The sequence below is a fragment of the Sphaerodactylus townsendi genome, linkage group LG07 (assembly GCF_021028975.2).
Source record: "Sphaerodactylus townsendi isolate TG3544 linkage group LG07, MPM_Stown_v2.3, whole genome shotgun sequence".
Taxonomy (NCBI): domain Eukaryota; kingdom Metazoa; phylum Chordata; class Lepidosauria; order Squamata; family Sphaerodactylidae; genus Sphaerodactylus; species Sphaerodactylus townsendi.
In genome coordinates, this window is record NC_059431.1 from 14,886,847 (window position 1) to 14,913,113 (window position 26,267).

Below are 26,267 nucleotides of genomic sequence, written 5' to 3' on the forward strand. Positions count from 1 at the left end.
GGGCAGATGGTGTGGAGAAGCTCTGAAACATACTGAGTTCATAGGTCATTTTTTATTATCCCTGGAAATTTTGAACAGGTCTGACAGTTATATTAAAAGACATTTGGTGATATGCTCTGATTAGGGCATCTGGTGATTTCCAGAGTATTGTAAGCAAAGGCACATCCTGATGTGACTATTGATTTTCATCTTTGTTTTAAAAGCTCATTGTTAACAGCCTGAAGTGTTCTATAGTGCAGGGATCTTCAACCTTTTTGAGCCTGTGGGCACATTTGGAATGCTGACATGGTATGGTGGGCATAGCAACAAAATGGTTGCCACAAGATGGCTGCCGTAGGAGGCAGAGGCAGTCACAAAGCCATTACCACAGTTTAACTGCCAAAACAAGGAGTAGATTCTTGTGCTGTAGTGGCAGCTGCTGCCAAAGTAACATTTTTTAAAAAATGTGCACAGCCAATCAAATCTCCAGTAATCAATTAAAAGCCTACCTGGCCCCACCCACTTCCTAAAAACACTTTTAGGTTTCAGCAGGCACTATGTTGTCTAGCAGATGTTTGGCTGCATCAGCACTTGATTGGATACTGTGCTATCATTATCATTCACAACTGTAGCAGTCGTTGGTGTTTTCCAGATGGACATAATTTCCTGGGATAGACCCAGGATCATGCATACTGAGTTGTTTGTTTCTCAGTTTCTCCCTTTGCACGGCAGTCTGTTACCGTGTTAAAACCGGGAGGGAGAACTCCAGTTAATTATGCATGAACCCCCGGTTTACTTTCATTTTCTACGCAAATGTTTCCACGCGTCCACGAACAGTCCTGTTTTCCTGATGTTCTGATTGGCTGTAGCTATGGGGCAGGGAGAGCAAGTGGCGAGGCAGGAAAAATAAACCCATCCGTCTCTCATAGGCCCTTTCCGCACGGGCAGAAAAGAGCGCCCCAGGGACGCTAAAAACAGCGTCCCTGGGGAGGGGTTCACATGGAAGCGCTAGCCTCGCAACCCCCGAGCGGCGCGAAGACGCTGCTTCCGAACCTTGCTCCCTGAGCGAGGTTTTTCAGAAGCAGCATCTTCCAAATGCTGGAAGGCACCATTTCCCCTGCACCATCCCCGAATGCCTACCTCATCTCCTGGCTTCTGGCTCGTCACAGACACGCCCCCTGGCCTGCGACTCCAGAACCGTCGCTCCAGCCTGTGGGGGCATGTCCCCTGGTCAGGAGACGAGGTAGGTGTTCAGCGACAGCGCAGCCTGTGCAAAGGCTGCGCCGCCACCTGCTGCCCTCCCAGGACCAACCGTGTGAATGGTCCTGGGGGCGTCGGCATTTTTTATGCCAATGCACCCCCGCACCGTTGCCGTGTAGAAAGGGCCATAGTGTTTGCATGGGAGTGGGAGCGGCGCAAGGTTTTTCAAAAGAACTGCCAATTTAGCAATTTTTGAAAACCCCGGGAGAAGGGAAATCTCATGCGGTGGGCTCGATTTAGGGCTGGAAGCCATGCAGCAGTCATGCACAGACCAGAATATTTCACCTCCCCATCCCAGGATATATGGTCCGTGCAGAAATTTCCTCATTATACCACTTCCCCCCAACACTAGTAATTTCAATGTTAGTTTGGTTTATTTAAATGGCCCTAAAATAGTGATATAATGCCGCAGTGTCCCAGTGATCATTTATGGAGTTTCTCTAAATTCCCAATGTTCATTGTTTGCTTTTTAAAAAAGAAGTAAGACTCTGTCCTCTTCCCTTGTGGAGATATGCCTTTTTCCTTATATCTCCTTTAGGCAAGGGGTGAGTTACTTTTTTTAAAAATAAAAGCTGGGAATTGAGAAAATCTTCTTAAATACTCAGAGTAACACAACAGCATTGTAGCACTATTTTAGGGCTCTGACGCCACTAATATTCAGACAACAGCAGCCTCCCTTGAAAATCGTCAATATTTAGGCCACATGCAGAAGAAAATAAATGGACTCAACAACTGAAAGAAAAATGCACAGGGGGGGCAGATGTGCAGAAGAATCCTGCCCAAACTGGTTCCAGTGCCTGTGGATTGACTCCCAAGAAAATCAGGAGTAACTCCAGCAGTGGTGGGATCCAAAAATTTTAGTAACAGGTTCCCATGGTGATGGGATTCAAACTGTGGCGTAGCGCCAGTGGGACTGGGCGGGGCACGACGGGGGTGTGGTCGGGCATTCCGGGGGTGGGGCATTGCTGGGCGGGGCTGTGGCAAGGACGCAGCCACTGCGCCGGTCCTTGGGCGAGAAATGAATGCACGCAGGCGCAGGTTGCCACGCACACCGGTGCACCTCCTCCTAGACTGCTTCAAGTTCTGCACGCTACTGCTGAGAGGAGGGCGTAACTAAGGCAAAAATCACGTGGCAAAATCACCAATTAGTAACCCCCTCTCGGCACACACCAATAATTAGTAACCTATTCTCGGGAACCTGTGAGAACCTGCTGGATCCCACCTCTGAACTCCAGTGCGTGGAAAAGGTCCTGATCAGGAAAACATACTGAAAAATGGGGGAGAAGAGGGAAAGTTGTGCATTGTTTCCCTGAGAAAACTTTTTTAGCACCTTCCAGGACAAGAAGGAGATTATCTCTTATGTTTTCCAAAAGGAAGAGGTGTTTCCTAGCTACTTATTATTATTTCAGGGTTCAAGATCTGAGGTCTACCATTCTATCCATTTTCTTGTTGCTTTCCCCCCACCAACCTTTGCCCCATGACAAAGTTATTTTTTTCCTGTTTATCAAACAGCCCTCAAATCTCCATAAAATCTGGACAGATTGGACTTTGCTCTTTCCTGAAACATGCTATGATCAATGTATATTTCAAACAATTTCAAGATCTTTGTGTTATGTGAAAATATCAAAAGTCTTCTGCAATCCGAGACAATGGAGTAATAAAAGCAGATAGAAAAGGGCACCCGGAATACAGCCTGCCATTTGTGTGTACATTTTCTCTGCATGTAATTAGTTGAAATATCAGCAAAAATACTAGCTTTTCCGATAATTTTTGAATATAAGGGTTGCTTGGATTTCTGTAGTGTGCGTGCCTTGCTCTTTGATTAAATCTAATTTTTGCTAGTTCTTGTCCCCATCTCCCTTGCTTTTACAATGTTTAATTTCAGTGCTGTGTTACCAGATAGGATATAAAACTCACTGCTCCTAAAGACTGTCTATTTTTCCCACAATGTATGTGTAGGCTCCCCTCCTCCCCAAAAATATTATTCTGGCTCTTCCAAGCTGCTGCTAGAGATTCTCCAAAGGGTAATTAATGGGCATCAGTTTCTAGGTTGGAGAGTTGAGCAGGCTGATTTGTAATGCAATGTAGGATTCATTCATTTGCCTAAGGTACTAAGAATTATGATATCCACCTACCCAGCTATCCCAGCAGATCCCATTCTGCAATGTGTCAGAGTAATCGAGGAAAAAAACTCCAGGTTGGAATTAATCAAACAAAGGCTAGTGAAGCTTTCAATTGGTTTTTGAGCACTTGCCTCAAGGCTGTTTGGTTCGCAGTGGGGTTTTCTCACAGTTTTGTGTTTACACAATAATTGGACTGGAATACTCACTTCGGCACTGGTTCTCAGGTCTATTCAGTAGAGACAAGCTGGTCCAAAGCAACAACTTTTATTTGCAAGGAAGGCATCTCTTACAACTATCAGCATTAGCTAACCTACAAGAACTAGAAACTGAAAGCAAAAGCTCGGCCCCGAAGGACCAAACTAAATCATACAGATAATAGGGGAGGAGCAGAGTCTTCCATTTTTTACATACACTATAAACGTGCCACACTAGCAGATTTTGCCTACACTACTTGCATTTTTAAATCCTTCTCTTCATATCTAAAGTACTTCTACCAGTCCAATGCAGACAAAAGTTAAAATCCTGCAACAAAACCCAGATAAGGAATTACACTTCCTGATTAGCTGTTTTGCTTCACAGGAAGAAATGAAGCAACAGGAAAATTTGGGTTTTGCCAGCATTTGGAAACCTCGTGGGTTCAGGGCGGCTTCCAACAGCAGGGAAAGCAGGCTCCTCAGAAATGGAGCTTGTGCTCAAGAGGAATGATGCAATGCAGTACACAAATGCAACTGCTAATGACCTCTCCCTAGGCCCATGCAAATGTGCATTCTCCCCCTCCTACCTGGGAGGGGGTAAAAACAAATAGCCAGCTACTCCACGCTGTACCACAGAGATAAAAACATCTTACCGTGACATGCCCAGAGGTGGAATCCAGCAGGTTCTCACAGGTTCCCGAGAGTAGGTTACTAATTATTTGTGTGTGCCGAGAGGGGTTTACTAATTGGTGATTTTGCCATGTGATTTTTGCCTTAGTTACGCCCCTCCTCTCAGCAGTAGCGTGCAGAACTTGAAGCAGTCTAGCAGGAGGTGCACGGGCGTGCGTGGCAGCCTGCGCCTGTGTGCATTCGTTTCCCACACAAGGACCGGCACAGCGGCTGCGTCCTTGCCACAGCCCCACCCAGGAATGCCCCGCCCCTGGAATGCCTGGCCACGCCCCCATCATGCCACGCCCAATCCCATTGGCGCTACGCCACAGTTTGAATCCCACCACCATGGGAACCTGTTACTAAAATTTTTGGATCCCACCACTGGATATGCCCCGAAGATGCCAGCCACAGATGCAGGCAAAACGTCAGGAGCAAAAATTACCAGACCATGGCCACACAGCCCAGAAAGCCCACAATAGCCAATGCAGAAATGCTCAGGCAGTGCTGACATCTACTGGCACTTCTTGTTTTAGAACTATAGATATATACTAAGGCATATTTTTTTAATGTGAAGGGATGTGCTAGGAAAAGAAAATAACTCCAAAGACTCTTTGCCTCTCCCTTGTAAAACTGATGTACAAAATATTTATTTTCAATAAGCCAATAGGCAAAATAATCCACATGTCCTAAATTAGCGCCTTTTTTCATTAGCAGCTTTTTTGACTACGATCAGGGCCAAGTACTGTGTGCGTATTCCAGCTACTTGCAAATCTGGGGTAAATTAAACACCATGTTTTCAATTTGTTTTTGCTTCACTCGTTTCCTTTGCCAACGTTCCAGATTTCTTTGTTTTTGCATCAATTTATGCTCCCTCTATGTTGTGTATTGGTTCATCAAAAAAATTAACAGAAGTGAGGTAGCAGAAAAATTGTTTAACAACAACGTGCAGGGAAAAGCAAAATTGAAATGGGGACCTCATTGGGTATATATTTATATATTAGCAGAGTAGAACAGAAGAGACAGATTCTCAGTTGCTTTTTATATAAATGAGTTTACTAACTACTAGGGTGGGCTACATGGAGATAATATAAGAAATCCTTTCTTTCCTGTTACACAGCTACATTACTATGCATTTGGTTACATCTTGCTACTGATCTGGTGTCTCTTCATGCTTACTTCATGGCTTCTCTTCGAAGAAACTTTGTCCGTTTCCGCACAGGCGGAATATGGCGGCCTGGGGACAGCAAAAACGCCGTCCCCAGGCCACCATTCACACAGGGGGTGCAGCTGCAACCCAACGCGCCTTCCCCCCCCCCCACTCCCTCCCTTCACTTACCTGGTCTCCGGCCCTCTGGCCCATTGCCGGGGCCTGGGGACACGCCCCCCTGCTCTGCGACGCTGAAGTAGGCGCGCAGGGCAGGGGAGGCATGTCCCCAGGCCCCGGCAACGCGCCGGAGGGCCGCAGGAACGGTAAGTCCACCGGGCGACGGTGCCCAGCGGTGCTGTCTTCCCGGTTCTTTCTGGGACTGTCCATGTGGATGGTCCCGGCATCATCGGGTCGGCTTCGGTTACCCCGACCCAAGCCCTTCCGCCTCCGTGCGGAAGCGGCCATCATTAACTTTATTACTTCTGATGTATGTGCTCACGAGCATGTAAGCAATGGTGGTCTGCCTGACCAATACCTAATCAATAGACCAGGTCATAAACAGTGACCTCAGCAACTTGTTTATGACTGAGTTGTGACAGACACTTGCAAATACCAACAGACCTTTGAGCAGAAAAAGCAGGAGTGAGACATTCAGGATGGTCCATCCCTAATGCCATGAGTATAAATCAGAATAAATCTATCAAGGTGGAGGATGGGAAAGAAGAACTACATCTAATCTGTAGTACTACTTGGGGACAAATGACAACTAACCCAGCGCATGGTCCAATAATGCAGTGTACATTATAGGAGCAGCGGTGGCGTAGGAGGTTAAGAGCTCATGTATCTAATCTGGAGGAATCGGGTTTGATTCTCCGCTCTGCCACCTGAGCTGTGGAGGCTTATCTGGGGAATTCAGATTAGCCTGTACACTCCCACACATGGCAGCTGGGTGACCTTGGGCTAGTCACAGCTTCGCGGAGCTCTCTCAGCCCCACCTACCTCACAGGGTGTTTGTTGTGAGGGGGGAAGGGCAAGGAGATTGTCAGCCCCTTTGAGTCTCCTGTAGGAGAGAAAGGGGGGATATAAATCCAAACTCTTCTTCTCTCCTACGCCAATACAGCAACTTCCTTTACTTTGATTTTTTAAAGAAAAGGTTTCTTAGATTTCTGAGAGGTTTTTAATGGATGGACTCCCTAAAGGTAAAGGAACCATGTGAGATGTTTAAATTGATGTGCAGTCCAACTTTGATAGACAGGCACAAGGTCAGTGGAGTTGTTACAACCCCATCTGTCTTTTTTATGACATGTAACATCTGTCTTGTTTCCCCAGGACATATGCAATACAATCCCCCCCCCTTTTTTTTTTTTGGTCAAGGACAATATTGTACTAACCCTTGATGATTTTGCAGCCTGGCCCTTTGTAATTTCTTTTTAGATGTGGTGAAGTTTAATGGTACCAGAGGTCCTTCGGGAAACTGAAATTTGGGAAGTGCTGTAGGGAAAACCACATAATTCTCAGCCAAATCTACTGAACCTAAAATAAGAGTGATGATTTTCTCAGCCTTGAGGTTCTTGTAGGAAGGGCAAATCAATGACCAACATTATCACGATTTACCCACATTATTGTCAATAGTATGTTGATGACATGGTAAAGACATACAGATATATATCCTCAGCTAGCAAAGGAGAGGGCTTAGCAATTGGAAGACCTATCTGAGAGATCCTGTGGACCATAACAACTAAACATGCCAAGGGCGTATTGCCCAGGGGGACATGTGGGGTCAAATGTCCCTGGGCTGTGGCCATTTAGTCACATGGGGGGTGGAGAGTTGCCCCACACCCCTCCTCCTTCCCCCTGGGTCCATACATTGACTTCAAGACCTGGTGCAAAAAAAGTTGTTTGGTTGTGGTAGGGGAGGGCAGCCGCCCATACGGGGTGGGGGAGGGCAGAAAACTCAGATTTTGCACCAGGCTACATTTCCCCTAGAAATGCCTCTGAAACATGCCCACCACTTATTCCCGCCACATGGTATGTTTCTGAATGTATCATGGCCTCTGATTCAACCTGCAAAATCTTGTGTTAGTTGAACCTGCGATTCTGTTTTCTCCTTTCCTGAACTCAGGTTTTCCTCTCACAAAATGAGCATATTTGTCCATGTTTTTAGGTGTCAACAGATCAATCAGCCTTGTGCATATATTATCTCTATAAATGACATGCATCGTACATATAAATAGCTACAATATGCACACACAATAGGAAGGAATCTGTAGAGCCAGCGATGCAAATTGGAGGACAAAAGTATTGTTAAAATTATGACGGAATAGGAAATAAACGAATTGGGAGACCTTCACTTGACCCTATCGAGAGTCAGCATGAACATAAGAACATAAGAAAAGCCAATGCTGGATGAGACCAAGGCCCATCAGATCCAGCAGTCTGTTCACTCGGTGGCCAACCATGGTGTGGTGGTTAAGAGTAGCAAACTGTAATCTGAAGAATTGGGTTCAATTCCCCACTCCTCAGAGGTGGGATCCAGCAGGTTCTCACAGTTTCCCAAGAGTAGGTTACTAATTATTTGTGTGTGCTGAGAGGGGGTTACAAATTGGTGATTTTGCCAAGTGATTTTTGCCTTAGTTACGCCCCTCTTCTCAGCAGTAGCACACAGAACTTGAAGCAGCCTAGCAGGAGGTGCACCGGCATGTGTGGCAGCCTGCGCCTGCGTGCATTTGTTTCCTGCCCAAGGACCGGCGCAATGGCTGCATCCTTGCCACAGCCCCGCCCAGGAATGCCCCACCCCGGAATACCCGGCCATGCCCCCATCATGCCCCGCCCAGCCCCATTGGCACTACGCCACAGTTTGAATCCCACCACCATGGGAACCTGTTACTAAAATTTTTGGATCCCACCACTGCCACTCCTCCGCTTGAAGACTGCTGTGTGACCTTAGGCCAGTCACAGGTCTCAGAACTCTCTCAATACACACAGGGGCAGGTGATGGCAGAATTCTGAATGTTTCTTACCCTGTGGTTAGTGACGGAGCTACAAGGGGGTGGGGGTGGGCGCCTGGGGGATATGAAAATCATCCCTCTTCCCCCCGCCTCACCAGACCTGGCCCTGCCCCACCAGCCTGGCCCATTTTCAGTTGGCAGAAAGCTGCTTTCTGCTGGCTGGAAAAAGTAAGTGGGGCAGGAAAAGGTAAGTGGGGGCAAGGGAGGGGGTGGGGTCACGGGGGTGGTGGAAAACATGGAGCATGCCCCAGGCGCACGCCTGCCTAGCTACACTTCTGCCTGTGGGGTAGTCCACTGCAACTTGACAGTGCTTTCCACCACAGTCCACTGCAACTTGACAGTGCTTTCCACCACACCATCTTTTTGCTCCTATCTGTTTGGACGAAACTACTTTTAGTTAAGAGCATCTAAAAACATTCTCCTTGCTGCATTTATAGAATGGCTTTTTTATAGCTGTGCTGCAATCTCATTTGGCAAGGTATGGTGTTGGCTTTACACAAATAGTACAGACTCGCAAGTTAATCGCATGTGTTCAAGGGCAAGGGTGGATGCGCGATATGGAAACTTACCTTGCAGCAGTCTGTCTCGTTCTTGCCTGGATGATAAAGAGAGAGCTTTGCTCTCCAGAGCTCTCCATCTGTCATTTTCCAGTGCTGTCTTTCAAAGGAGGGGAGAAAATATAGTATCATCATGAGGAAAAATTGACTTTCCTCAAGTCACCATTGCGTTCCCCAGCCGAGGTTATTGGTGCTAGAGTAAACAAATGCAGAATAGCAAACAGCTTCCTGTTGGGTGGCCTAAATGGTGTCCGTTTTGTGGGAGGCAAATGGTACTTACATGCTTTGAAATGTCAAAAGTGAAAAGTATTATCTGGAGGGAGAGGGACGCCCAGACGCTCTGCCATCCCTTCCAAGTTTCCAGTACTTTGGATTTCATATTAAAATCTGTTTCTGACAAGTGGTGTTGAAGGTCAGATACACAATAAAAGGTTTCAAAAGGTCAAGGTGGTCTCCTGTGCGAGCATTAGGTCATTACTGACCCATGGAGTGATGCCACATGGGACAACAGCCTTTGTTGGAAGCTTAAATACAGTATCTGGAGAGTCAACAGGAGGATTTGATGAACTTGGAGACCGATTCTTGTTTGAACAAGACACTTCCTTATCTAAGTTCAGCCCATCAGGAGCCTTCATGATATTGATGAATTGTAATCTAGTTCCTTCCAGTCTGTCAACCACATTTTTCTGTTCCTCCGATGATAGTAATCTGAAATCATCAAGGGCCTCTTGTACTAAATTAGCTGGCATCAGTGAAGGAGACAAGGTCACTGGAGAGTCCTGAAGATCTTTACTGCAGCTATCCTCAGAGGGGCAATTATTATGATGCCACATAGGTACCCAATATGAGGTGCCAATTCTGAGTTGGACACTAGGAAGGGTTGGATTTTAGGATGAAAGGGACTTCCAAATCAGCCATTTTCTCCAGGGGAATCTCTGTTCTCTGGAGATCGGTTGCAATTCTGAGAGAGCTCCAGGCTCCATCTGGAGGTTGGCAACCTAATATACAATCCAACTTCCCGTGCCACTCGATACTCACATATTATGACAGGAGCCCTTTTTCAATGATACAGTCATGTATAAAGGGAGCTTGCTAATGTGAACGCATTCTACACACAATACTTCTATATGGGGGGTCAGCATTTTGTGTGCATAGACCAACACGGAGATTTCCCATGTGCAACCAGCTTTGTAAGGTTGCCAACCTCCGGGTGGACCTTGAGGCCTCCCAGGATTACAAAGTACCTCCAGGCAACAGAGACCAGATCCCCTGAAGGAAAATGGGGTCTTTAAAGAATGAACTCTATGGCATTATACCAGCTGACGTCATTTCCCTCTCCAAATCCTATCTTCCCCAAGCTCTACCCCAAAAATACCCAGAAATTTTCCATCCTGGAGTTGGCAACCCTGTATTTTGTACAGAGGAACATGAACCTATGCCGTTTCCGCACGGCCATGCTCGGGGGGGTGCGTCGGTGTATGCGATGCCTACGCACCCCCCCCCGGACTGTTCACACGAATGGTCCCGGTAGGGGCGGGGAAGATGGCACAGCGCTGCACCATTGCCCGAACGCCTTCCCTTCCCTCTGACCTTCCAGCGTGTCGCCCAGGCCAGGGGACACCCCCCCTGCTCTGCACGACAGCTCTGGAGTTGCAGGGAGGGGGGGGCATGTCCCCAGGCCTGGACGACACGCTGGAAGGTCGGAGGGAAGGTAAGGCATTTGGGAAAGGGGGGGTGGCGCCTTCCAGCCACTGTTTCCAAAATACCTCACCCAGGGAGTGAGGTTCGGAAACAGCAGCTTCTCGCCGCTTGGGGGTTGCAAGGCCACCCCTCCCCAGGGGTGTTTTTAGCATCCCTGGGTCGCTGGGTTAGCTGTTTTTAGCATCCCTGGGTCGCTGTATTCTGCCCGTGCGGAAACAGCCCTAGGGTGTTTCATTGGTTGTACCATCTGAAAAGGGCTGTGTGACTTTGTATGTGTATATAAAGGGCTGTCAAGTTGCAGCCGACTTACGGCGACCCCATAGAGTTTTCAAGACAAGAGACAGACAGCGGTGATTTGCAATTTCCTGCCTTGGTATAGCAGGTGTAACAACCCTGGTCTTCCTTGGTGTTCTTCCATCCCAGTACGAACCAGGGCTGACCCTGCTTAGCTTCTGAGATCTGATGAGGTCAGGTTAGCCTGGGCTATCCAGGTCAAGCCAAAGAGGGCTATGCCAAGCAAGAAATCCGGGAAGAGATCACAGTGCCATTGTTTATCTCATTTCATCTTTTGCCATTAATGTCCCCAGGGGGTCATAAAAAGGAGCAGCAGAGATAATTGCCTACCAGGGCAAGATGAGCATGGGTAAGCAAAGGCCGTCGGAAGATAGTCAAGGAATCCACAGCGCTGTGCAGCTTTCTCTGTGGGATCCTTCAGGATTCTCAGCCATTTTATTTATGAGGTTGATTTTCACACCTGAGAGCCAAGATCTGGGTGGGGTGTGAAAGCAAAAGCAGGCTTTGGTGTCTCAGAAGGAGAGCGAGGGTTTAACAAGCTGTAGGCCTGCCGCGTTTCCACGGATGGCCCTAAGGTCAGCTCCGCAGGTTGTAACAGAAAAACGGGCCTTTGCTGAGGGGATCAAACAAATCAAAGAGTCTAAGTAAAACTGACAGCCTTTTAATTCACTCTTTGAATTTGAGGTTTATTGTAGGATTTATCAGCACATCGTGTATTGCTAAAATAAATAAGCCCATCTTCCTGTGATAGACAGATGCCAGAAAGATAATCCCATCACCTGCACTTTGTCAATACGTGCTTGCCAGTCAGCTGGAATTAAATATTGCAGTTAATCTTACCGTTCCGTTTTGCAAGAACCGTTTAAGAATTCATGCCTGTACATTGCAGAATCCTGGCAAAATGAGGGGTGGGAGGATCATAAGAACATAAGAACGAGCCTTCTGGATCAGACCAGAGTCCATCTAGTTCAGCACTCTGCTACTCGCAGTGGCCCACCAGGTGCCTTTGGGAGCTCACATGCAGGAGGTGAAAGCAATGGCCTTCTGCTGCTGCTGCTCCTGAGCACCTGGTCTGCTAAGGCATTTGCAATCTCAGATCAAGGAGGATCGACTTCTCCTCCATAAAAATGTCCAAGCCCCTTTTAAAGCTAAAGATCAATTCAATAAAGTCTAATCTTGTAACTGTTGTAAGGAAGAAGAAGAAGAGAAGAAGAGTTTGGATTTACATTCCACTTTTCTCAACTGAAAGGAGTGTCACAGTGGTGTATGAACTCCTTCCCTTTCTTTCCTCAAAACAGACACCTTGTAAGGTAAGTGGGACTGAGTTCTGAGAGAACTGTGGCTAGCCCAAGGTCTCCCAGCACATTTCAAAGGTAGGAGCATGGAAACAAATCTGGTTCACTCATGGGCAGTAGTGGGGAATCAAACCCAGTTCTCCATATTAGAGTCCACTGCTCTTAACCACTGGCATGTGTGAGTATGTGTGATTGTGTTTTCTGCCATCAAGTCAGAGATGAGAGCCAGTGTGGTGTAGTGGTTAAGGCCAGGTGGATTTTAATCTGGGTTTCCACATTCCTACATTCCTGCTGGGTGACCTTGGCCTAGTCACAATTCTTCGGAATGTTCTCAGCCCCACCTGCCTCTCAAGGTGTCTGTTGTGGGGAGAGGAAGGGAAAGGTGCTTGTAAACCACCTTGAGTCTCCTTATTAGAGAAAAGGTGGGGAATAAATCCAAACTCCTCCTCCTCCTCCTCCTCCTCCTCCACTTCCTCCTCCTCCTCCTCCTCCTCCTCCTCCTCTTCTTCTTCTTCTTCTTCGTCTTCTCCTTCTTCTTCTTCACCTCCAAGTTACAGAGTCTGAATTGTGTTAGAGATCCAGTGCTTGACATCTGGTGCAATTTACTAGTCTGCGCTCTAGGGCTCTTCAATACAGTTTGTAGGGGAAGGAGAAACCCAGCGTACTTAAAAAGCTGATCTGCATTCAAAAAGCTGGTGTGGAAAGGCCCTGCATAATTCCAGACCATTGAAACTTATTTAGGATCTTGTAGATACAAATACACATTTAAATCTAAAATGACACCCTTGTTCATTTTTTCCCTACTTTGAAGGCAGGAAGAGCAAGACACCTTGAGCAGCACAGTATCATCTTTTGTTTTAAAAAAGAAGAAAAAACTAAATATATATTTTTTAAAAAGATATACATAAAGACAAAAATGTAACAACCGTGGTGGCGTATCTACACATAATTTTCTATAAATGGTTTCCAAATGTCTGGATTTAAAAAAATTTATTTGTACCTATAAGCGCTTAGTCAACAGCAACAAAGAATTACAGGGATTACCAATAAAGACAAATACATTCATCACAGGAACTTCCAGCTTCATCAGCATCGAGTGTTAGTTGTAGGTAAATATACCTTTTGGTCCTTAGTAACACAAACAGAATTATATATTTATATAAACATCAGTTGCAAATTAATGAACATTACACTTTTCTCTATTGATTCATATAATTTTTAAAGTCCATTAAGGTTTTCAGATAATCTGACAACAAGACTTATGGTATATGCAAGTACGTGGCTCCTAGTCAGGAGTAGATCTGTCCTCCAGGAATCTGCCTAATATCATTTACACTATGTGCCTGTGACCAGCTCTACCTCCTTCAGTAGTGAAATGGACTGTGCCAGCCCAGTGATAAGCTAAGGGTTAATACAAGTCATTATTCTAAAATCCCCAGAGTTGGTTCAATTTGCAAATGATCTTGACTTTAATTATTACTAAGTAGATTACTTATTTCCTGCCTCCCGGTCATCATAATTTAACTGGGGGGAAAACACCTTATATATTCAATGGAGCACTCACACTGTCTCTGTTGAAAAGCGCCGAAACATGTAAGACTCTAATAATAACTGGAAGAGCATTTGAATTAGTCTGTATCTTTCCTAATCCCGAGCATCCGATGCCTCTTAGCAAGAATATGTCATTAAATCAAGAATATGTTCTTCAGGTACAGGCATACAGTGCTTTTTAATACCGGTTAAGTGATCTTCTGAGATGATTTTTTTTTCCTCCTTAACTTTATAATTTAAAGACAAATGGACAAGGCTGCTTTGATTTTGCATCAGAGGTCCAGGCTGGTTGATTATATCTTGGATCACTAACCTGTGGGGCAAAAATGCCACATGGGATGTCCTTGGTAAAGGAAAACAAGGAAGTTCACAGCCCTGGCAACTCCTTGGGATGAGGGTAGATGGTGAGGGACACATGATGTACACCGCCCTGAGCCTACTGGAAACACTTCTTCACACAACACGTGATTGGTGTTTGGAATATGCTGCCACAGGAGGTGGTGATGGCCACTAACCTGGATAGCTTTAAAAGGGGCTTGGACAGATTTATGGAGGAGAAGTCGATCTATGGCTACCAATCTCGATCCTCCTTGATCTCAGATTGCAAATGCCTTAGCAGACCAGGTGTTCAGGAGCAGCAGCAGAAGGCCATTGCTTTCACATCCTGCATGTGAGCTCCCAAAGGCACCTGGTGGGCCACTGCGAGTAGCAGAGTGCTGGACTAGATGGACTCTGGTCTGATCCAGCAGACTAGTTTTTATGTTCTTATGGCGGTCTAAAAATATAATAGATAGATAGATAGATAGATAGATAGATAGATAGATAGATAGATAGGTAGTAGGTAGGCAGGCAGGCAGGCAGGCAGGCAGGCAGGCAGGCAGGCAGGCAGGCAGGCAGGCAGGCAGGTAGGCAGGCAGGCAGGCAGGCAGGCAGGCAGGCAGGAAGGTAGGTAGATAGATAGGTAGATAGATAGATAGATAGATAGATAGATAGATAGATAGATAGATAGATAGATAGATAGATAGATAGATAGATAGATAGATAGATAGATAGATAGATAGATAGATAGATAGATAGATAGATAGATAGATAGATAATACTGGCAGCAAACTGAGACCTAGATCTCTGGTGCCAGTGACAAGTTGACCTCATTTCCAGCATGCACTGGATGTGATGTCATCATGTTGCCAGTGGCCTGGGGGCACTCTGGCATTTGGTCAAAAACTCTATGGTAGAAGCAGTTTTTATTATAGAGTTTCTTTCCAAATACCAGAGTGCCCCAACACCAGAAGTGATTTCAATGTTATGCTTGCGATAGAGGCCTGAACCTCTGTTGGCTGCTGAAAAATCTCCCCACTGGCGAGGGAGGGTCTAAACTGGGGCAGTTTAGACCCTGGGGCAGCAGTCCCACTGGGGCAGCAGTCTGGCAACCTGGTGACAGAGTCAGGACATCCACTTGCCTCTCAGATACTGCTTTACTGATTTTTGCCCAGTTCAGTGGACAGAAGCCACTGCAGTGGAGACCATGCAGTGTTTTCAGCCACAGATCCCTGCACTAACACACACACACAAAGATGTTCCTGTCCTCCTGCCCAAATGGAAAAGCCCCACCAGTGAGCTGACAGAATGGCACCCCAGGATCCAAACTTATCTAGTGCATTTTTATCAAGGAACCAAGAGCAGTGCGCATGGCTTTCCCATTCTTATTTTACCCTTGAAGAGGAAGAGTATCACTGGTCCAAGGTCACCCAGCAAGATTCATGTAGTGTGAGGATTTGACCCTGAGTCTCTCAGATCCCAGTCCGACACTCTAATCACTACATTGTTCTTGGGCAGCCCAAACCAGTAGGGGGAACAAAAGAAGGCAGTTATCTGTACCGAGACTACTTCCTTTTCCTTGCTGGTCGCCAAAGCAAATCAAGGGGTGGGCTTTTTTTAGTGGGGAAATGAAAGTGGGAGAGAATTAACTCTCTTCTGCATGAGAGGCACCACCCCAAGTAGCTTTTAAAGATCCGTTTCATCAACACAGGTTGTAACTGGGCAAGCCCCAGGCTCCCAGCCTCAAGGCCAATCTGTGATTTCTAGCTAACACTACTGACTTGCCTTATATGGTTGTGTTATCAGCAGAGTTTAAAGCGGAGTCACTCTGGTAAGATGAGAAGGTTTAGTAGTCTTCTTGCACTCACTGCAATCTCTTACCATACTTAGAAAAGAATACTCTCCACTCAAGATGTTCTTTCCATAGGAAGGTTTTACTTTAGCAGTTGCAAGGTTACACAAGTCTATGTTACACAAGATTATAATACTATACAGAACTCTTCAGCTAGAACAAAATTGAACACGCACAGAACTCGTCTCTATCTCAACTATCTGAACTTAGCATAGCATATACAATGTATACATCCAACAAGAATACTTTTCCCCACCCAGGCATCAGCCTCTCATTGGTCTAGAGTTACAGTTGAATTCACCAATTGTGATAAAGGTCAATTTTTGCTACTTTTGCCCTTAGATTGACTGTCTCCGTCCTCTGGGTTTTGCAAACTTCTGCTAACTCAGCAGATGACCTTTTTTGTGAACTTTTACTCTTTTTAAATATATTATGACATGTATAAAGTAATTGTAACACAGCATGATGTAGCGATTACAATGTCAGACAAGGATTTAGGAAACCCAGCTTCCAATCCTCACTCTGCCAGGGAAATTTGCTGGGTTATCTGGAGCCAGTCACACATTCTCAGCCTAACCAACCTCTCCGCATTGTTGTGAGGATAAAACAAAGAGGGAAATGATGGAAGCCATTTTGTGTCCCCATTGGGGAGAAAGTATATAGATAAATTCAATACATTGTGTGAAGCTGGGACACACTAAAAGTGCTGCCAAGTGTTGTAGAATGGGAACCAATGTGGTAAACTGATTCTGGTCTCCAATGAGGACCTGGGAAACCCAGGTTTGAACCCCCAGTCATCCCATGGAAACTTTCTGTGTGACTCTCAATCCTGACCGTGGCTACTGTTTGGATGGGAGACCACCAAGGAATATTAGGGTCGTAATGCAGAAACAGACAATGGCAAACTACCTCTGAAGATCGCTTGAAAATCCCATAGGCTTCCCATCAGTCAACTGTGGCTTGATGGCAGTGAAAGTGTTATAGCACCTAGATCTTCCTCTCGCAGCCCAAAGAGATCTCCTGTCCCCAAATCAGATCTACTGAACTAAATTCTGCCGTTAGGAAGGGAGCCATCACTTTTCCCTTAGTACTGAAACTTCTCAAAGTTTTTTTTTAATTTAACTGCTCTTAAAATCAACAAACTGTCTTCTTCCTCCTGGGTCAATGCAGATCAGATTTGCCAAAAGGCTGCAATATCTCCTTTTGCATGAATTCCCCACCTATTGTGTTCGGCATTCATTGTAATTGTAATCTATTGCATGGAAGAATTGTTTCCAGAACTAATGAACCATAGTATATATTTTGCAATGTCTTTTCCCGATAAATTGTTACCTGGCACCATTCTAATAGCACAACAACATCAAAACCAGCAATAGCGCGGTAATTAAAATGTACAGAGTAATTACGCAAAGGTCCCCTTGTTCTTAAAATAACTTCTATGCAGCTAGATATTCTTGAATGGGGGGGGGAGCCGAAAAAAATCTGCCACCTGATTATTAATGAACAGCTTGTTTTTTAGACAAGAATCTTGTATCTTTTTGCCAGCAGTTCATCCATTTTAAGCATTGTCTTAAACTAATTAACCTTGCATTCTTTTCCAAAGACTGCCTGGTATAGAAATCTGTCCTGCTTTTTAAAAAGTTGAACGGATTGTGTGAAAAGACAGTGATAGAATCAGTTTTTCAGGCAGAAAGTCCCACACAAATGCATAGTTCCAAGGGGTCCAGGGGGTGCGTGATGCACTTGCCCCTGTGGGGGTGTGGTGAGGGTGTTCCAGGGGCAGGACGGGGGCATTCTGGGGCGGGGGCATAGGACGCACCAGTGCACCAGATGCTTTTCCCCCTTGTTATACCTCTGGTCCAACATTCAGTCCCCAATATCTCCAGGAAGAAGGATCAGGTAATAGCAGATGTGAAAGACCCTGCAGCCACTCAGAGGAAATAGTTACCTTGAATGGTCTCATTTAATCTGAAGTCATTTCCTATGTTCAAGGAGACTTCAGTAGAAATGTGTGCCGGTGAGAAGAGAGCAGGTGACTCCACTGCCCAAATAAATCAGAGCAACCAGGGAATCTCAAAAACCAATTGATCTAGATTTGAGTCCTGTAGCACCTTAGAACTCAAGGAAGAAGAAGAAGAGTTTGGATTTATATCCCCCCCTTTCTCTCCTGCAGGAGACTCAAAGGGGCTTACAATCTCCTTGCCCTTCCCTCCTCAAAACAAACACCCTATGAGGTAGGTGGGGCTGAGAGAGCTCTGAGAAGCTGTGACTAGCTCAAGGTCACCCAGCTGGCATGTGTGGGAGTGTACAGGCTAATCTGAATTCCCCAGATAAGCCTCCACAGCTCAGGCGGCAGAGCTGGGAATCAAACTCGGTTCCTCCAGATTAGATACACAAGCTCTTAACCTCCTACGCTCTTAACCTCAAGAATCAAAGCTCCATTTGTCAACTACCTTTGCAAATCTTAAATCACAAGCAGCTCACACACACAACACACATATCTGAAAGCTGCCTTATTTGGAGTCAGACCAACAGGCATGCACGAATGCTCACTCGTTCGTCTTGTGTCCTCTGTGCCAGTTGTGAACATAGACCTGATTTTTCTGTTGGAAGTGAAGGCCTTTGCACTGTCCCTTAACCTTAGACTTCAGAAGGGGATTTGACTAGAGAATATGAGAGATAGAGGGGTCAAGGCACTGTGCAACCTTTCTCTATTGCTTTGATACTATCCCTTTGATAAGTAGATTCCTACTCTCAGGGAAACTTCCTTGTTTTACATCCTCTCTCCATACCCCTTCATCTTGTAATCATGAGGGCAGGACATGGATTCTGCATCTCTCTCCATCCTAGATAGACTAGTTGAGGGAACTATATTTATCCTATCCAGAAATGGAGTTCCTACAATAAATGAAATATATTAGTTTGGATAGACAAAAGGCTCCAAGTAATTTTGTTCCTGACACTCACAGAGATCAGATGAGATTTGCTGAATCCAACATTTTCAATGATGCAGTGGTTCTCAACTTGTGGGTTGAGACTCCTTTGAAGGTCGAACGACCCTTTCACAGGGGTTGCCTAAGACTCTGTGCATCAGTGTTCTCCATCTGTAAAATGGATAACTGTTAGGGTTGAGGGTCACCACAACATGAGGAACTGTATTAAAGGGTCGCAGCATTAGGAAGGTTGAGAGCCACTGGTTTAATGATTTGGTGATCTGTTCATGTCTGTTCAGCATGTTGCTCCACTTAACTATGCAGTTCTGCATAATTAAGTTTTCACATGTGCCTTTTTACGCCATCCAATTGGCTTCTAAAACCATCCTTGCAACCTAACAGCTCTGCTCACCAGCCAATTGTTTAAAGAGAGAATCACCCACAAATAGGGTTGCTACTTGCCATCCCTGAGTTTGGAAATACTTGGAGATTTTGGGGGTGGAGCCTGAGGAAGATGGGGGTTGAGGAGGGGAGGGACTTCAATGGGGTATAATGCCATTGAGTCCACTGTCCAAAGTGGCCATTTTCTCCAGGTCTCCTGGAGATCAGTTGCAATCCCAGGAGATCTCCAGCCACCACCTGGAGACTGACAACCCTAAAAATCAATAAATGTTGTGTTTGAAGTAAAATCCTACCCTCTTTGTCCTCACCCAGGGACTTCAGGTGATGGGTGGGAAAGAAGTACACAAATAAAATAAATAAATAAGTAAGTAGTTGTAACAAGCCTTTCTATGGCAGTATTACCCCAAATGGTGGGAGCCTGTCCTTTTCGAGTGGGGAATTAGCGAGAGCAGACTTTTGGCTTAGCAAAAAAAAAAAAATCCTGGCAAGGTCGAGATCTTTGCTGCCTACTTATACCACCATCAGCTTTTGCAAGAAATCTGCAGGAGTGCAAATTAAAGTTTAATATATTGTCGAAGGCTTTCACAGCCGGAATCACTGGGGTGCTGTGTGGTTTCCAGGCTGTATGGCTCTGTTCTAGCAGCATTTAAAGGTGGCTCAATCTTTGTTTATTATAAATGTACATTTTATACCATCACTCACATTTTAAAGTTTCTAGTATGTTAAGTACACATCAGCTTCAATTCCTGATGTCTTATGGTTGCTCTTGTATTTTTTTGAAATTAAATGTAAATAGACTGATTAATGCATGCTCTGTAATGACAGTTCAGAGGACTGTCCAGTCATAGTTAAATATTTGATTCTTGAAGCTCTTCTGACAAGTGTATGTAGATTTAATTAGTTGAATCCGACTGCTTTTTCCACTGGTGCGAAAGGAAGGCGAGTACCTTTTTTATCACCTAAAGAGCTATGATGGGATTCGTGGGACTGGCATGGACAATATCTAGGTGGAGCAGAGGCATAGCTCCAAAAGGACAGGGGGCGTGATGCACCAGGCACGTGCCGCTGTGGGGGTGTGGCGAGGGCATTGGGGCATGGCGGGGTGGGATGGGGCGGAGGATGCACCGGTGCACCAGGCACTTCCCCCCTTGCTACGCCTTTGAGGTGGAGATATAATAAGGAAGAGACTTTGAGAAGATTGTAGGGGAAAAAAACCTGGCTGGGTCTATTCAAAGATTCACTGTGGTATGATATTAAATAAATGACTGAATCCAGCTTTTCTACTCGAGGAAGGATTTATCGTCTAGCTTTTAAGCAAGTTGTTCACTAAACAAGGGACAAATTGTGTTCTCAGCATGAAATATTTCACCCTTCAAAAGTGCTGAAAGACCACGGTCTGTTTCTCCCCTTTGTCCCATCCAACGATGGTTGTGATTAAGTAGTCCTTGAGTAGTTCAGAGGTGTATTTTGTACACTGTTGGCCTGACATAATCTGAACAGATTTGGCAATTACTATAAAGCAAAATTGAACTCATCTCTCCCGTCACATAAGAGCACAAACTGTTTCAGATGCTGTTGAGATTATTCTAAAAGTCCCTTGTGATGGCCGGGTATGGAAATCTATTTGTCTTCCTCTGGCTCTCTCTGAAGTAGCCTAAATCTGCCACCAGGGTAATGAACTTCTTATCTTTTGAATACCAGAGCTGGAATCAGTGTAATCATCGCTGGTGTAGTTCAGTCAGTGAAATGTGGGGTCCCTGATAAATGTATTCCACATTTTCTTGATGTATTGGTTTTATTCATCTCTTTCCTGGGTAGCAGTGGGTTCAGCGGTTTTAGAGGGGCATTTCACCCCTCTTTCATAAGATGTTTCTTTAAAAAAAAATAATCAGTGTGAAATAACAGATAACAGATAACCTTTCATGGCATAGTACAAAGACCCAAAACAAGATACAAAAAAAATTAAAAGACAACAAAGCAAAATTAAGATCATTTGTTTTAAGTGACCGTGCATAAAAACCTGGTTGTTTCCTCGAGGGCATAGCTGGATTCGTTGTTTAATAGTGTGAAATATTAACCTTGTGTTGTGTAGATTATTCAATTGTATCAGATTGTCTTCACCGAGAGCTGCCATATTGTTTGCAATTAAGGCCTTCAGGGGAAATACATTCTGACGAGATATGCGGAGTCTCCTGAGAAAATGTGTTCCTCTTTTTGAAATTCTTTTAATTTCCCTTGAAATTCTCTAACTAGTGAAATATCAGCTCTAACTAGTGGAATATCAGCACTAATAAAAACAACAGCATAAAATACTATATATTTATATATAGATTGCTGTATACTATGTGTCTAACCAGACTTGGAAACAGCACCTTCTACAGAGTAATCTGTTATCTGTTTTATTTCTGAATAAGTCTGTTTTATTTGATGTGGTATGCGGACAAAGAATCAGGTAATGTGTTTCAATCTCTCCCTGAAGGAAGAACTTGGCATGTTCAAAACGAGGAAGATCAGCTTAGTGGTACATGATATTGTATTATTATCCTGCGTAGAAAGCCCAAAACATCTGGATTTTTTGTTGTTAAGTAGAGATTAGAGACATGATAGAGATTTATAAAGCTATAGATGATGTGTGTGGAAGAGTATATCAACAGAGGAAGTTTTCTTCTTCTTTAATAATCCAAGGTTACCTAAAGGCCCTAACCCTGCTCCTTTTTTGGTGAAACGAATGGTTTGGAACGTCACCATTTCAGGGACACATAATCAGTGCTTACCAGACCAGTGGAAATCAGAACCCTGGAACTGAGGTGAACTGATAGATATAAACAGCTCAGGAGTAAACCACGCTCATTGTTCCTTGGGGCACGGTATGTAAAGTGTCCTCTTGACACAACTGACTTAAGGTGACTCAGTAGGGTTTTCAAGATAAGAGGCTAACAGGGGTACCTTGTCATTGCCTGCCTATGTGTAGTGACCCTGGATTTTCTTGGTGATCTCCCATCCAAATACTAACCAATACCAACTCTGCTTAGCTTCCAAGATCTAATGAACCTGCGTGATTCAGTGTACGTGTGGTTCTATCAAGTTGTACCTGATTTATGTCACAGGGTTTCCAAGGTCAGCAAGGAACAGAGGTGGTTTGTCACTGACTTTCTCTGCATACTGACTGGTATTCCTTGGTGGTCTCCCATCCAACTACTAACCAGGGCCAAACCTGCTTAGCTTCCCAGATTGGACAAGTTCAGGCTAGACTGGGATCTTGCCAGTATTGTAGGAACTGTTCAGCTTAGATCTGGCCATGCAGCAGGAGGCAGCATCTGAGCCAATACCCATTGTGGATTGTCCAGGAAAATGGATTTACTACTGCTCTTTCAATCACTAGAAAGCCAGGTTAGAAACTGGGTCATAATTGGGCACTAGCTCCCAACTGTGCTGAAATAATACTTTGTACAAATACAGATCGCCCCCATAATCGCTAAGAAGTTCCCCACATGCAGTATGCTACCAACCACAGGAAAAAAAATTATCCAGTCCAGGGCTACAATCTTGATATGTTGATGTCAGAGCTGTCCAACAATGTTTGTTCTGGACAGATATGGGTCAGTTTTGAGATTTCAGATGTGTGATTGGTACCGTATATTACTGTGGTATAAGCTCGAATCCGCGCAAGATATAAGTCGAGAGGCACCTAATTTTACCACAAAAAACTGGGAAAACTTATTCACTCGTGTATAAGTGGAGGGTGGGAAATGCAGCAGCTACTGGTAAATTTCAAAAATAAAAATAGATACCAATAAAAGTGCATTAATTGAGGCATCAGTAGGTTAAATGTTTTTGCATATTTATTTCAAAGAAAAACAGTAAACTAGCTCTGTAAACCCTGTTTCTCCCTTTAAATCCACTCAGAAGGGGAGGGGGTGATTTAAAGGGAGAATCTGGGGAAAAATTGAGGATGCCTGTCAGGGGAGGAATCTTTAGGTTAGCAGTACCAACATTTCACAGTATCTTTAGGAGGTCCTCCTGATGATACCACCCAGGTTTGGTGAAGTTTGGTTCAGGGGGTCCAAAGTTATGGACCTTCAAAAGGGTAGCCCCATCTACTATTAGCTTCCATTGGAAACAATGAGGGATGGGAGCACGCAATTTAGGGATCTATAACTTTGGACCCCCTGAACCAAACTCCACCAAACCTGGTTGGTATCAGCAAGAGATTATCCTGATGATACCCTCCGGGTTTAGTGAAGTTTGGCTCAAGGGGTCCAAAGTTATGGACCCTCAAAATGTAGCCCCATCTAGTATTAGCTCCCATTGGAAACAATGAGGGATGGGAGCACCCCCTTTGGGGGTCCATAATTTGGACCCCCTGAACCAAACTTCACCAAACCTGGCTGGTATCATCAGGATCATCAGCAGTGTCACCTGATGATAGCCTGAAATTTTGGTGCTGCTAGCCTAAAAACTGCACCCCCTGGAGGCCGACAAAGTAAAAACCCTAACATATTTTTTAAAATACACCTCACTCGCGTATAAGTCGAGGGGCCCTTTTCAGCACAAAAAAAGTGCTGAAAATTTTGACTTATATTCAAGTATATACGGTATGTCCCTTCCTCTCCTGTACTTGTGGATACTTCCTCCAATCCTCATGTGGAATGTCTGGACTTTAGTCTGTGCACCTCAGGCTAAGAACCACAAGCCAAGACCCTTGTGCCTTAAAAATATGGATCTTCTTCCTCGGCTCTATAATCAAACCACTGCAGAGATATCTGAGGGGTAGAAATTGCAGCTATGTAAAGCACACAGGGATTATTTCATTCCTGTTTGAATCAGCAGCAAAGTTGTGTGCGCACTGACTTATTCCTGTTACCACTATTGTTGTCGGGAGTTTTTCCCCCCATGCCAAACACCTGTCATGTCTTCAAAACACTTTCAGAGAGAGGAAGCAGGGATTTCATTATGTTAATAATTACATTGCTCCGAGCTTTATTTAAAAAACAGTTTTTAAGTCACATCACCCCACACACCCTGGAAACTGATTTTATAGAAATGCCATTAAAGCTATTAACTGCGAGGAGACAAGTGGAGAGGAGAGAAGGGGAATCGCAAACTATCAAAAGATGCTCTCTATTATCAATAAGAGCAAATGGCTTTGTAAATAGGTTACATCAGCGATGTTTTCATTGTGATGATTCCAGACAAGGACTGGCTGTTGAAAGGGGGAAGTGTCACATAATGAAAGAGAGAGACGACAACTGTTGGTGGCATTTCATTATTAGAGCTAAGTGAGTGTGCGAGCTTGCCTCTTTCTTCAAAGGTAAAACGAACTGTAGTCACAGAGGAAATTGCCAGCTTACGTGTCTTTTTTTTTTTAAAAAAAGATGAAATAGCATCCTTCAGTGTTTTCGAGTTAATGCTTGCAACAACGCACGATGCAGTCACCGTTTTCCCTTGAGGATCTCTTGAATGTATGTGGAAGCTCCACTGCATTGTGGGTCAAAACCAGTGGGCGTGGGATGCGCCATTCTTTAGGAGGAAGGGCATGTCCCTATGCCTCTTGACTTAGCTGCCACTAATGAGAGACAGATATGAGGTTTCGGGCCAGAGGCGTAGCTTCAAGGGGACAGGGGGTGCACGTTGCACCGGGTGTGCGCCCCTGTGTGGGTGTGGCGAGGGTGTTCCAGGGTGTGGTGGTGGCTTTCTGGGGGTGTTCCGGGGCAGGGAGGGGGTGTTCTGGGGGAGGATGGGGCACCAGTGTACCTGGCACTTTCCCCCCTTGCTACACCTCTGTTTGGGGCTGAATCTGGATGCAGAGAGCACTCATAGAAATTGATGTACTAGAGTAAAACATGTCCTTTAATTTCCAGTTTGATTTGGACATTCATGGGTCTATCTGCCACGTGGGGCTGCCAGTGTATGGTGGGTAGAACCAGCCATGATTTGTGAGGTAGGCTATAAACTGAGTTTTGCAAGCTGGGTTCGCCAATTTTCAGCAGGGCCTGGAGATCTCTCTCTATTACAACTGATCCCCAGACAATGGAGGGCAGTTCCCCTGGAGAAAATGGCTGCATCCACCTTGAAGATCTCCAGGTAATTCCCAACCCAAAGGTAGCATCACTAGACTCCAGTGGCAAAGCCACCAGGGGACAGGGGGGTGCCCAACGCACCGGGTGTACCATTTCTAGTCACATGGGGGTAGAAAAATCCCCTCCCCCTCCCCCCATGCCCCCCTGCGGTGCCCTCCCTGCGCCCCCCCATGGTGCCCCCCACAGTGGCCCCCGAGCGCACCACCTCACTAACTTTTAGGAATGGAGCAGGCTGGAAGCCTGCCTGCGTTGCTTGGGCCTGATGGGAACTACATTTCCCAGGGGCTCCTGGGAAATGTAGTTCCCATCAGGCCCAGGCAATGCAGGCAGACTTTTGGCCTTCTTCTCCAGCCTGCTCCTTTCCTAAAAGTAAGTGGGGTGGGGGGTGCGGGGGTGCGGCATGGGGGTGAGGGGCACCGCGGGGGTGCAGGGGGTGGGGGGACATCGCGGGGGGCGGGCACAAAAGCCAGAGTGGTCTAGCTATGCCTCTGCTAGACTCTGAAAGCATACCATCACACACTATTGATGCTAGACTTGTGGTGATTCCAGAGATGCAGATCAGCAATGGGAAGAAGGCTGTGGGGTGTTTCAGAAGGTCGCTTGTCCCACTGAGATCTTTCCATCTTTCCCCCAGTATGGTCTGACTCATAAAAATGAAGTTGTTGTTCTGCATTATTATTGTTTCTCATACTGATATGCCCATGTTGGATTACCGTATATACTCGTGTATAAGTCGACCCGCATATAAGTCGAGGCACCTAATTTTACCACAAAAAACTGGGAAAGCTTATTGACTCACGTATAAGTCGAGGGCGGGCTTTTTTCAGCACCCAAAAAGGGCTGAAAAACTCAACTTATACACAAGTATATACAGTATTACCTGCCATTTTCTGTGTCCATG

At 45.3% G+C, this 26,267-nt stretch overlaps 1 protein-coding gene across 1 annotated transcript in view; it reads left to right on the forward strand.

The window, feature by feature from the left end:
* Positions 1–26,267, forward strand: part of DCC (DCC netrin 1 receptor) — a 456,614-nt gene that overhangs the window by 127,296 nt on the left and 303,051 nt on the right. The gene's annotated exons all lie outside the window — the stretch shown is intronic.